This window comes from Dama dama, chromosome 23 (genome assembly GCF_033118175.1).
Source record: "Dama dama isolate Ldn47 chromosome 23, ASM3311817v1, whole genome shotgun sequence".
Lineage (NCBI taxonomy): Eukaryota > Metazoa > Chordata > Mammalia > Artiodactyla > Cervidae > Dama > Dama dama.
This window is the reverse complement of record NC_083703.1, coordinates 35,436,828-35,449,715: the sequence shown is the minus strand read 5'-3', so window position 1 is coordinate 35,449,715 and position 12,888 is coordinate 35,436,828. Positions and strand designations below refer to the sequence as shown.

Sequence of the window (12,888 nt, the reverse complement as noted above, 5' to 3'; positions counted from 1 at the left end):
TACGAAATGACCACAATAAATCTAGTCAACATCCATCACCACGCATAATGACACATTTCTTGTGCTGAGCACTGTTGAAGTTGACTCTCTTAGCTTCTTTCAACTAATCCTTCCTCCCCTTCTGTGAAGGTGCTTCCTGAGAAACAGTTTCTTTCTCATTTATTTGTTCTAACCCACACTTCGCAGGCCCTTGAGTATAATCATGACATATGTTATATGCACTATTACAGTTTTTATTTTGAGGCTTGTAACTAAAATGATTCTTGGAATTGAACCTTGGAAACACCAGTCTTGAAACTGGTCCGGTCAGGGCATTTCAAAGACTTGAACTTTGGGGGAAATGTTTTGAGATTTATTTTGGCTTCCCTTTCACATGGCAGCACCTTGGAAGTCACTGGAGCACGAACTTGTGTTTTGATAACTTTTTCCTTGCAAATGGACATTGTACATACACCAAACAGAATTAATGTTTGCTTTTTTCCTTCCCCCTTTCAAATTATACTTTTGAGAGACTTTTAAAGGAAGTTGAGTTTGTGTTGGGTGACCAGTCTGTTTCTGTGTAAATCCTGAAAGATTGGTGATCTTGAGTCTGTGCTGTTCCAGAGGGTCATGTCGGGTACTTCCTAGCTGTGATCCTACATCTGTGAAAATACACTGGAGAGGAGGTCCGAGGAGATCCGTCATAGATTCACCCTGATTTGGGAGTCTTTATTTTTCTCTCCAGACCTTCAGTCACAGAGAGGCATCTGCAGGGTCAGGATGGAGCAGGCTGGCTGTTGGGAGGCAGTGGAAGAGGATGCTTTGAAACAGGGCTGCAGGAGGAGCCTCTGGGGTTCAGATCCTGCTCAGTGGTGATCCCCATGAACTCTGGAGCCCTAGCATCTTGCTCTCCACTTTTTTTTTTTAATTCTGCAAAACAAAGGGAAAGGATGCTCCCCTATGCCAAAATGGAGTTTGCTTATAGATATTCCCAGTTAAAAAGGAGCCCAGTTTTCTTGCCCTGGTAGACAGGGGAGCCTGCTTAAAGCATTGGGATAGGAGCTTACATTCCTACAGACTCACCCAGAGCAAAGGATCTTTGTTTCAGCCATGTCCTTTAATTGGTGTCCAGTGGCATCTTGATGTGGTTACTAGGTTAAGTTCACTTAATCTAGTTATCCGTCTATGTTAACATCTGGGGAAAGGCTTTTAAAGTTGGGATTATGTAGAAACAAGATGTGAAAGCATCAAGTGGACTGTTCATTCACTGATTTGGTCACAAATATCTGTTAACCGCATGTGTGTATGCACGTATGTGTGGGCTTGGTATATTGAGACTGTAGAGTCAATCCTGACCTCATGGGGCTTAAAATCGGAGATGGGTTTGCCAGCACAGAAGCACGGGAACATGTTGTGGGAGAGATATGAGTACACTCCGGGTATAACTGTGTATGCACTGGTGGGGGCGGTGATGCTGTTGATTACAGCAGCATGGAAGATTGGCTGCGACTGTGTATCGGGCTCTGCTGAGGCTTAAAGTGCAGTGCAACTTTTCATCAGCACCATGTCTGAGCTGAAGCCTTCACAGGCTCAGTACCCCGAATGAGGCAAGACAGTAAGTAGTAGAGTCTGGGTGTGAACTCGGATCCCAAGCCATCAACTTTATTTAATCAAGGAGACAACCATATCAGTGTCTTGTAGGTTGGCTTTTCCTTCTGTGGCCATCTGCACCACTGCATGTAATGAAGGAAGGGGGAAGCCTGGAGAGCAGTGTGCCTACAGGATGTCCGGTGGGGTACAGATGACCCCCGCTGTCCTCTAAGGGGTGTATGGTAGGGATGTAGTCCAGACAGTGACTCTGAGTCTATAATTACACATTTTCTCGGAGTGTCCTTTATACTCAGTGTTTTGCCAACTGTGTTTCTAAAGAGGCTTTCTTATCCCTCTGCCAAGCTCTGCAGAAACTAGCTGCCAGGCTTATTGTCACTCGGGAGGAACTGTCCTCCACAGCAGGCAGCCTCTTTTCCTGCTGCTGTGTGTCACAGCCAGCAGCCTCTCCTGTCTGCCTTGCTGTTTTCAGCGGTTTCTGGGGGAGGAAAGAAGTTCTATTTCAGGCCTGTTGGAGGGAAGAGGGACTTCCCCATCTGTTGGAGGCGATCTGTGTGCCTGAAGCTGCTCTCAGAAGTCTCATCTTCACATCCAGCGTGGTGTAGACTACACTGCTCTTATCTTGAATGGTTTTCAAGGATCAAACGTTGGTATTTCTGATAAAAGCCAGGTTGTGATTTAAGAATACTGGCTAGGCAGGTTGGCAAAACCTACTATTCTTGGAGAAAAGGAGAGGCTTGAAAGGAAAGCTGGACCTGCTTTCTCTCAGAGGGAGTCTGTGTGGACCCAGGGCGGCCTTGTCAGGATGAATCACTCTGGGGCTTAAGAAGAAACTCTGACAAGGATGATCTGCTCCAGGGCTGTGTCTGTGTGTCCTGTTTCCGGGATGGCCCTTGATAGCAGGGGAAGTAGAGAGGTAGTCCTCTGTTCCTAAATTGTGTGCTCTGAGGAGGAAATTCCATGCTTGAAAACTTGAAGGGAAGCAGCCTTTTTTTTTTTTTGAAAAGCTGTATTTTTAGTCTATTGGATTGTAAGTCCAAAAACTCTAAGAATAAGGCTAATAACACCCTATTACACCCGGAGTGTACTCACATCTCCTCCATAACGCGTTCCTGTGCTTCTGTGCACTACATTCCTAGAAAAATTGATAGATTGTGAACCCAAGTGTAGAGAGAACTGACTTCAGTAGACTATTTCCTTCCCATTCCTCATAATAAATTTGATGTAAGACTTTTAAATAAGATATATGTGTATGATATGTAGATATATATGTATTTGCTTATATATATGTTTAAATCCTTATTCTGACCCCAGAATTATCCAGTTATCTGTTGAAAAACAGTCATCATCATAAAGTTCTGATGTCGGATTTCCAGGAAAAAGAGAATATTATATGCATGACAGGAAAATGACCCAGTAGAAAAATGTTTCAGTTGATTATTTATATAAATCCAACATCTGTGTGTTTTTTAAAAAAACTTCCTCATCACTTTTTTTAAAAAACTAAAAGCTTTCATCACATAGCTTTTTTTTCCCCCTATACTTGGTTCTCCCAGGGTTGGAAGAAAGCACAATTTAGTTACAGCAGGCAGTGAAAGCACTTTATTATTTTTTTCCATGAACAAATTAGTTCCATCCCTAATGTCTAGGCTTCTTGGGGGAAAAAAAAAAACTTAAAGGAAACTGCAAATTTATTGTAGAAAACTTTTCACTTTCATTTTGAGCACAGACACTAGTTCTAACTTCAAGTAGTAGCATCCTTTATCAGGTGGTAGAGCTGCTAATATCTATGCATGATGCTAAGTCACTTCAGTCATGTCTGACTCTGTGTAGCCCTATGGACTGTAGCCTTCCAGGCTCCTTTCTCCATGGGATTCTCCAAGCAAGAATACTGGAGTGGGTTGCCATGCCCTCTTCCAGGGGATCTTCCCGATCCAGGGATTGAACCCGTGTCTCACATCTCCTGCATTGCAGGTGGGTTGTTTAACACTAGCGCCACCCGGGAAGCTAACATTTACAGGCCCACTTATATATTTTTTGATCCATATGCATGAAATCCGTGGGATCTTGCATATGCGGATCTGCAGTAGGTTGAATTGACTGATGTGGAGCCCATGGACGAAGAGTGCCAACTCTTCGTTGGCCTATTCCTTCCATTTTCTATCCATTCCTTCCCATGTCAGCTGAAAGTCCCCTTCATAAAGTTAAGCGCTATGTTTGCATAGCGTTAATCACTTAGTCGTGTCTGACTCTTTGTGACCTCAAGGACTGTAGCTCGCCAGGCTCCTCTGTCCATGGGATTTCCCAGGCAAGAATACTGGAGTGGGTTGCCATTTCCTTCTCCAGGGGATCTTCCCGACCCAGGGACTGAACCTGGATCTCCCGCATTGCAGGCAGACTCTACCGACTGAGCCGCTGTGTTTGCATAGTCATCACCCAAACCTTTTTCTCCTCCATGCTTTTTGTTCTCTTTGGTTGCCAGCTCCACACGGATTGCTGAGAGTTAACCCCAGAACCCAGAATGGCTTTTCTGCTTTATCTGCTGTCCCATTTCCCAGTGCTTTCCCCATTGTTTTCGATTCCAGGGAGAACTGGGGACAGTTGATAAGCTGTGGAGGAGTTGCCCCCGTTGTGTTTAGGCTTACGAATTAGTTATCGTCACTCAGTGTAGGTGAACACAAGGATACCTGTGGATTTAATATTTTTTAGCTTCTGTATAGATAGAGACAATTTAACAGATGAATTCTTGAGAGAATTATTCTCCAGATGGGTTTCCTACTATTATTACTATTATTCCCGAAAGTATCATTCATCGTCTGGTAGGACAAACAGCTCTTGCTAAGAGTAATACCTTCTTCAGTGAATCTTGGAAGTTATCGTTAAAGTGCTGTGAATATGACTTCTCATGAATAATCATCATTTCAATTTAGGAGATTTCAAACTTATGCTTATATGAGTGCTTTTATGTGGAGAACACATTCACATCGCTGATGCCACTGAATCACAACCACCATCTGAAGTAGGTAATGTTCCCATTTCATAGAAGGGCAGTATTGAAGCTCAGGGGTGAACTGGGTAGAATCATTTATGTAGTGGGTGACAGGATTGGGATTCAAACCTAGGTCTTCTGACTCCAAGGTACACTGACCTTCCAGTGCACTGAGCCAGTAAATAAATGGTACTAATGTCATACTGCCATATTGTCAGGCTTCCCAAGTGCTGCTAGTGGCAAAGAACCCTTCTGCTAATGCAGGAGACTTAAAGGACGTGGGTTCGATCCCTGGGTAGGGAAGATCCCCTGGGGGAGGGCATGGCAACCCACTCCAGCATTCCTGCCTGGCGAATTCTATAGACAGAGGAGCCTGGCGGGCAGCAGTCCATAGGGTTGCAAAGAGTTGGTCACAACTAAAGCAGCTTAGCACACACACACTCTTGCATGCACACAAGTCCATGTTGGTTTGGAGAACAGGAGTCAAGTATTTGTCTGCTTTTTGCTGAAGATGTTGACTGTCCCAGATCTGTGTCTAACTCATAGTGACAACATTGTTTCTGTTTTGCTGCTGTTTTAATGTGTATATCTTCCAATTGCCATTCCCACTGTTTTCTTTCTTCCTTTCTCTTCCTCCTACCCTCCATCCTCTTTGATTTCGCCCTTCCTTTCTTTTTCTTTACTTTCTGTAGATTTACTGAAGTATAATGTTACCACTGTTTCTTAACTTTCTAACAGGGTTTTGGGGGAAAGTTTGGCCCAGTGTTAAGCCAAAATTTATTAATTTCTTGGGCTTTATGTAATACAGTCTTAGAAAAGTTACTCAAACTTTTTCTTGTTACTGCATTTCCTTTTACTTGCAGAGAAATATCTTCAGTGGTAATTTGGGAAATTTTTGAGCAAATAAATCTAAAAAGGAGAATAGTGGCTTGATATTTGATAGTTTTTACCCCCCAGTTATCTCTAGATTTTCATATTAATAGGAGGAACCAATGACCATGCTCATTGAAAATAATATCTTGTACTTCAGTAATTTTTTTTTATAGTTTCACACATATCTCATTTAATTTATTTTTAACTTTTATTTATTTATGGCTGTGCTGGGTCTTCATTGCTGTATGGACTCTTTTCTAGTTGTGGTGTACAGGCTTCTCTTCTTGCAGAGCATGGGCCCTAGACACTCGGACTTCCATAGTCGTGGTGCATGGGCTTAGCTGCTCTGTGGCGTGTGAAATCTTCCCAGGCCAGGGACCAAACCCATGTCTCCTGCTTTGGCAGGTGGATTCTCAATCACTGGTCCACCAGAGAAGTCCTCATTTAGTTTCTTTTTGCACTCTCTATGATGAACTTGGCTTGTCTTGTCTTTTCTATTAATAGATGAGGAAATTTTAGGCTCACAAAGAAAAATGTCCTACTCAAGATCATAAAAGAAGCAGGTTCTAGGGTCTGGCCTGGATTCTGACTCTTAGCCCTGTTTTTTCACTCTTGATGTGATTAGGTCAATAACAAGTGGTATTTTCCAATGGGATTTGAAAAAATACTTAAAATATCAATTTTTTTATACACTTGACACGATTTTAAAAGTTTGTTATAAAGCTGTTCAACTTCTTCCTTTCTCTCTTAATCCCTTATGAGATGGAAGGCAACAGCTGTTAGAAGAATGTCAGTGACCACGATAAATAAAGTAAAGCTCTTCACTGAGGGTGAGAAGGAAACATATTGGCTGAATTCAGTGGTGTGTCAGGATTTTCAGTGATCAGAATAAAGATACTGGCATGTTTTGCCATTGACGATCTTGCCTCTTCCCCTCCTTTGACTGAGATTTTCCAAGTATATGTGCTAGAAAGGTAATCTCTGTACACGGAATGTTTATTGACTGTGGGAAAGGAATTAACGTTTGCTGAGCATGCATTCTGGTGTAGGCTGTGTGCTAGGCATTGTCTGTACTTTAGCTCTTACATAGTCCCATAGATGAGTACCTGAAGTCTCAAGAAATTTAAACATAAGTGGGGAGCTGGTGTTCTTTTATGTCTATAGTATGAGTAAATCCAGATTCTTTGGACTCTACCATCTCTAAATTCTGTGATTGATTTTTTTTTTAACAGATTAACTTTCCTAAAAATACTTTCTTTTCTAACTCCTGGTTAGCCTGGAAGCCAGACAAAAGTATTCAAGCATTCCCTGGAGATATTTTGGGTTTGATTCCAGACCTGTGCCATAAAACATATATTGCAATAAAGTGAGTCACATGAATTTTTTGGTTTCCCCATCCATGTAAAAGTTTTGTTTACAATATAATGTAGTCAATTAGGTGTGCAATAACACCATGTCTAAAATAAGAAGTACATGCCTTAATTAAAAAATACTTCCCTGGTAGTCTAGTGGTTGAGACTCTGTACATTCACTTCAGAAGGCACAGGTTCAATCCTTGGTTAGGGAACTTTAGATCCCACATGCCGTGTGGCACAGCCGAAAAAAAAAAAAAAAAAAGTTCTTGTTAAAATATGCTAACCATCATCTGAAACTTCAGCAAATTATAGTAGAAACCTTAGAGATTGCTGACCACAGGGCACCAAACAAATACAATAATGAAAAAGTTTGAAATATTGCAAGGATTACCTAAATGCAACACAGAGACATGAAGTGACTGGATGAATGCTACTGGAAAATTCATTCCAGTGAATGCTACTGGAAAATGGCTGCAATAGACTCAATCAATGCAAGGTTACGACTTTCATGGATGTTGTTGTTCAGTCACTAAGTCATGTCCAGCTTTTACGACCCCACGGACTGCAGCACACCAGGCTTCCCATCTCCTGGAGTTTGCTTCAGTTCATGTCCATTGAGACAGCGATGCCATCCAACCATCTCATCCTCTATCGTCCCCTTCTCCTCCTGCTTTCTGTCTTTCCCAGTATGAGAGTCTTTTTCCAATGAGTCGGCTGTTCACATCAGGTGGCCAAAGTATTGGAGCTTTCAGCTTCAGTCCTTCCAATGAATATTCAGGGTTGATTTCCAACCTGAATATTAGGATTAGGATTGACTGATTTGATCTCCTTGCAGGATCAATGCAAGGTTGCCACGTATGTGAATATTGATTTGTAAAGAACCCAATATCTATTAAGTGTAGTAAAGCAATGTGTGATAGTATGCCTGTACCAGTTATGATGATATCAGTAAGAAGCCAAAAGAAAAATTTGCTGTAAGTTGACCTGAATATGGACTGTCTAGGGTAGAAGACAGGGTAGGGTCATAAGTAGGGTAGAAGAGTGCCTCTCAACCTTAATATGCGAAAGGATCACCTGGGAATCTTGTTCAAATATTTTCTACATTTATTGATTTCCTATCTACTTGTCCTATTAAATATTAAGAGAGCAGTGTTTAAATATGTGACTGTTCTGTTCTTATGAATTGGCCTTTCTTCTTGAAACTATATCAGTTTTTGCTTCATATGTTTGGAAGCATACTTGTTAAGTTTGAATAGATGTTTAGGATTGTTATGTCCTATTGATGAACTGCATATTTTTCATTATGAAATGACTTCCTTTATAGCAGATGATAATTTTTACTCTGAAATCTTTGTCTGTTAGCCTGGTATATCTTTTTCCATCCTTTTTCTTTAAACCTATCTGTGTCTTTATATTAAAGTGCATTTCTTGTAGATAGTATGGATTTTGGCTCTTGCTTTTATTTTTCCAGTTTGACAGTATCTTTTAATTGGTGTTTTCACACTTAGACCATTTACATTTAATGTAATGACTGATATCATTAATTCTGAGTATGTAATTTTCCTTTTTTTTTTTTAATTTATCCTTTTATTCTCTTGTCCTGTTTTTCTGCTTTCTCTTGGATTATTTGAGAATTTTCTTATGATTCAATTTTCTCTGTTTTGATGGATTATTAGCTCTATCTGTGCTTAGTTATGTTAGTGGTTGCTTTAGGGTGTATAGTATACTTCTTTAATCCTCTACCCTTAAGTGATGTTATTACTACTTTGTGCTAAGTTGCTTCAGTAGTGTCCAACTCTTTGTGACCCTGTGGACTGTAGCCCACTGGGCTCCTCTGTCTAACGGATCCTCTAGGCAAGAATACCAGAGTGGGTTGCCATGCCCTCCTCTAAGGGATCACCCTGACCCAGGGATTGAACCCTTGTCTCTTCCATTTCCTGCGTTGGAAGGTGGGTTCTTTACCACTAGCACAACCTGGGAACTAATTATCTACCCTTAAGTGATGTTACTACTACTGTACCTGTATTATAAGAACTTTACAGGGAATTCTCTGGCAGTCCAGTGGTTAAGACTCCACACTTCCATTGTAGGAAGTGTGGGTTGGATCCCTGGTTGGGAAACTAAGATCCCAATGTGGTGGGGTGTGGCCAAAAAAAGAAAAAGAAAAGAAACTTACAATAGTATACTTCCATCTTGGTCGTTGTATTACTTTACTTTCATATATGTAATTAACTCCACATAATTTTATTATTTTTGTTTTAGAAGTCATTACTCTTTTAAAAAGATTTAAATAATAAGAAAAGAGTCATATATTTACTTAGGTAATTGCTATTTCTAGTGTTCTTCATTCCTTTATGTATATCCATATTTCTACCTGTTGTCATTTTCCTTTTGATTAAAAGGCCTTCCTTTAACATTTTTGTTATGTAGGATTGCTGCTGATGAGTTCTTTACATTATATATCTGATAAGATCCTTATTTTCTGTCATTTGTGGAACATTTCTGAGGGTACAGAATTCTAGATTGAAATTTTTTTCCTTTTGTTTCTTTAAAGATGTTACTTCACTGACTTGTCACTTACGTTATTTTCAACATAAAATCTGATGTCATCTTATCTTTATTCTTCTATGCTGTGTTCTTTTTCCCCTGATTGCTTTTATGTTTTTTTTTTCTTTATCACTAGTTTTGAGCAATTTATGATGGGCCTTAGTAAAATTTCTTATGCTTGGGGTTAGTTGAGCTCCTTGTTTCTTTGGGCTGATGTTTTTCTTAGACTTGGAATATTTTTAATCATTATTTTTTCGAATATTTTTTTCTGCTTCTCCTCTGCCATGAGGGTCCAAATTTCATGTATATCAGAATGCTTGAACTGTCTCTACAGCTCATTCATGCTTTGTTCATTTTTTGTAACTTTTTCTTTTCATTTTACATGCTTCTATTGCTGTGTCTTCAAATTCACTAATCTTTTCTTTTGCAATGTCTATTCTACCATTAATCTTATCCAGTGTATTTTTCATCTCACACGATGTAAATTTTTATCTCTATGAATTTGATTTGTATTTTATATAGTCATATCTCTATTTAAAATCTTGAATCTCTATCCTTGTGTGGTAATTATAATATCTATCTTAATTCTGGGTCAGTTTCAATTTTTGATATTTCACCTCATGTGTTGGATTTTCTTGCTTCTTTGCATGCCTAGCATTTTTAAAAATTGGATTCCAGACTTTGTTATTTTCATCTTTTTTGGATTCTGTATATTTTTGTATAACTATATTCTTGAGCTTCTTTTGGGACCATAGCTAAATTAACAGGGGACAAGTGATTCTTCCCGTATCTTACTTTTGAGGCTTGGTAGGTGTGAGTGGACAGTGCTCAGTCTTGGGCTACTATTGCCCACTAAAGAGGCAAGATCTTCCTGAGTACTTAATGCCCCTGATTTATGAGGTCTTCCAGTCTGTCTGGTGGAAACAGGTACTATTTGGCCCGTGTGAGCACTGGGCTGTGATACCTCTAATACTCTCTGGTATTTTCCCCCCAGCCACAGATGGTTTGCCCCCACCGCACCCCCACTCTGTTCGGTTCTCAGCTGAATACCCCAGCGACTTTTTGCAGATTCTGGAGTTTTCTGTCTGTGCAGCTTTCTTCTCTTTCCTACAACTCTTTGCCTTGGTCTCCCTAAATTCTCAGCTCTGTATCTTCAGCTCAGCATCTCCTGGGATTTTCTTGGTTTCTATTTCTCTGTGACTTGACCAGGAACTCTCTTAAGGCAATAAGCTGGAATAGTCTCACCTCATTAGCTTCCTGTTGTCTTGTCTCCTGAAAACCATTACTTCCTATATCATATATTTTGTCTGGCTTATTTTCCTTTCTTTCCTTCTCTTCCCGCCCCACCCCCCCACACACTTTTTTTTTTTTTTTGGCAGGGGCAAGGTATGTGTTTCTTTATATTTGGTTGTCTCAGGCAAAGACTTAAATCCATTTCCTCCTATTTCATATTGGCCCAACTAGGGACTTTCGATAAAATTCAGGTTCTGTTCTGTAGGTTTCAACTGGGTCCTCAAACTTTGCATTTCTAAGAAATTTGCAGATTATATTGATGCTCCTGGAAAAAAGACTACTTTGAGTAGCCAGAGTCTCCAGCTATTCAGTTGAATGAGTCATGTATATAATTTTAAAATTTCTGATAGTCACATTGAAAAAAATTAAAAAGAAACAGGTGAAATTGACTTTAATAATATATTTTCTTTAACCCAGTCTTCCCAAAATGTTGTCATTTCTACTTATAAACAATATAAAAATATTAATGAGACTTCTTTATTTTATTGTTCTAATTCTTGAAATTTGGTGTATATGTTAGCATTATAGCATAGTTAATTTCAGATACTGTATCTTCATCTGAACTACTTGGCTCTGTGTTTAGATTTAATAAAATTTGTAGTTGAAAAAGTAGATTTGTGTAACCAAGTTTCAGACATATGTAAGTTTTCCAATAACTGAATCTACTGTCAAAAATACTTTTCCTTTAATATATTTGCCATTCAAATGGACAAAACTGGTTTATCTTTTTAGAAGAATTGATTTTTTTGAAACAGAAACTTGTCAGTTTTAAACGCTATTCAAATTATGTGAATTTGTTAACTCTCATGCCAACTTAGAATTACTAACATCAAAATCAAAGGGACATTGTAAAAATTGAAAACCAATGCTAAATTTAACTTATCGATATCAATAAAGTATTGTTCAAATTTTCTTGTATGTTGGAGGCAATTTATGTAATGCTTTTGGTTTCAATCAAATCTTCTGCATATCAATCCAGGTTATGAAAATGTATGACCATTATTTTTCATTTATGAAAAGTATCAATTTTGATGTATATTCTCACACTTACTAGGTAGGTCATAAATAATCTTTTCCTCTCCATGGAGCTTTAAACTTTGTTTATATGCAGAGTGATATCTATGAGAAAATATATCATGCTGTGGTTTTTTAATCTTTATTATTTGTTTATAGAAAACCGTGAACTATTTAACTATACAGCGAATCTTTGTAAAACTCTTCCATGACTCAGTCAAAGATCACTGGCAGAGAATACAGTCATTAAATTCATTGTCATGTATTTGTTTCAGCAGTTCTTTGGTGGTAATTCATAGCATTTATATGGCTATATGGAACAATTTTAACAATATCCGTGATGGTTTTTGTAGGCTGTGCTTTAGAAAGCCAGCTGAAAATTATTATCATACAGTAGAATGAAGTACTAAGAGAAATACCAGTCTTTTACTATAAAAGTCTAGTAAGTCTCGATTTTTGACCCAACATAGCAAGAGTACTGTGTCATGATAGAAATACCATGATAGAAACCTTTTGTTTTCATATCTAGCCAAAATCCTTCTTTGCAGATGTAAAAGATTCAAAAGTATCTTCACCATGAGTTCAATTTTCTCAGTCAATGAACTGGCAACATTTCTTATGAATTTCAAAGTCTTTGGAGACAGAACATACCCAAAGTCCTAACTGAGTGGTGTCTCTGATACTGCATAATTCATCTAAAGCTAATTACTAGTGCTTTTCAAATTTTAAATTTTTATATTGCTAGAAATATCAAAGGGGGAGTTATTTGGTTGCTAATTAAAAGTCACTCTTTCAACACTGTCTTTTTACCTTTTCTTCATAATTTTCTAACAACATTTCCATAAATAAATAATTTATTTTACCGTCTCTCCGTCTAAAAATGTTCCTTTACTTTTGTTTTTATTCAAGAATCCAAGATGTTTTATACCTGGGCGTAGTCACAAGCTCAAATTTTGCTGAAAGTCATTAAATTTTTTTCTTGGTCATTTAATTATGATTTTGGCTGATTCCTTTGTTTCTGTTGGAAGGGCACTGAGCATCAAATGTACTGCCTTTGCTAAAATTTGTCTCTTAGTATTGTCTGCTTTATTATCTTTATTTTTAAAATGCAATAAATAGCTTTTTCAGTTTGTTCTGCCACAGCAAATTGCAGTTGTCTTTATTTTTATTTTTTAATTGCAGTATAGTTGATTTACAATATTTTGTTAGTTTCTAGTGGACAGCGAAGTG

General features: G+C 38.5%; 1 protein-coding gene across 4 annotated transcripts in view; it reads left to right on the top strand.

Moving 5' to 3' along the window:
- Positions 1-12,888, top strand: part of SVIL (supervillin) — a 254,119-nt gene that overhangs the window by 8,448 nt on the left and 232,783 nt on the right. The gene's annotated exons all lie outside the window — the stretch shown is intronic.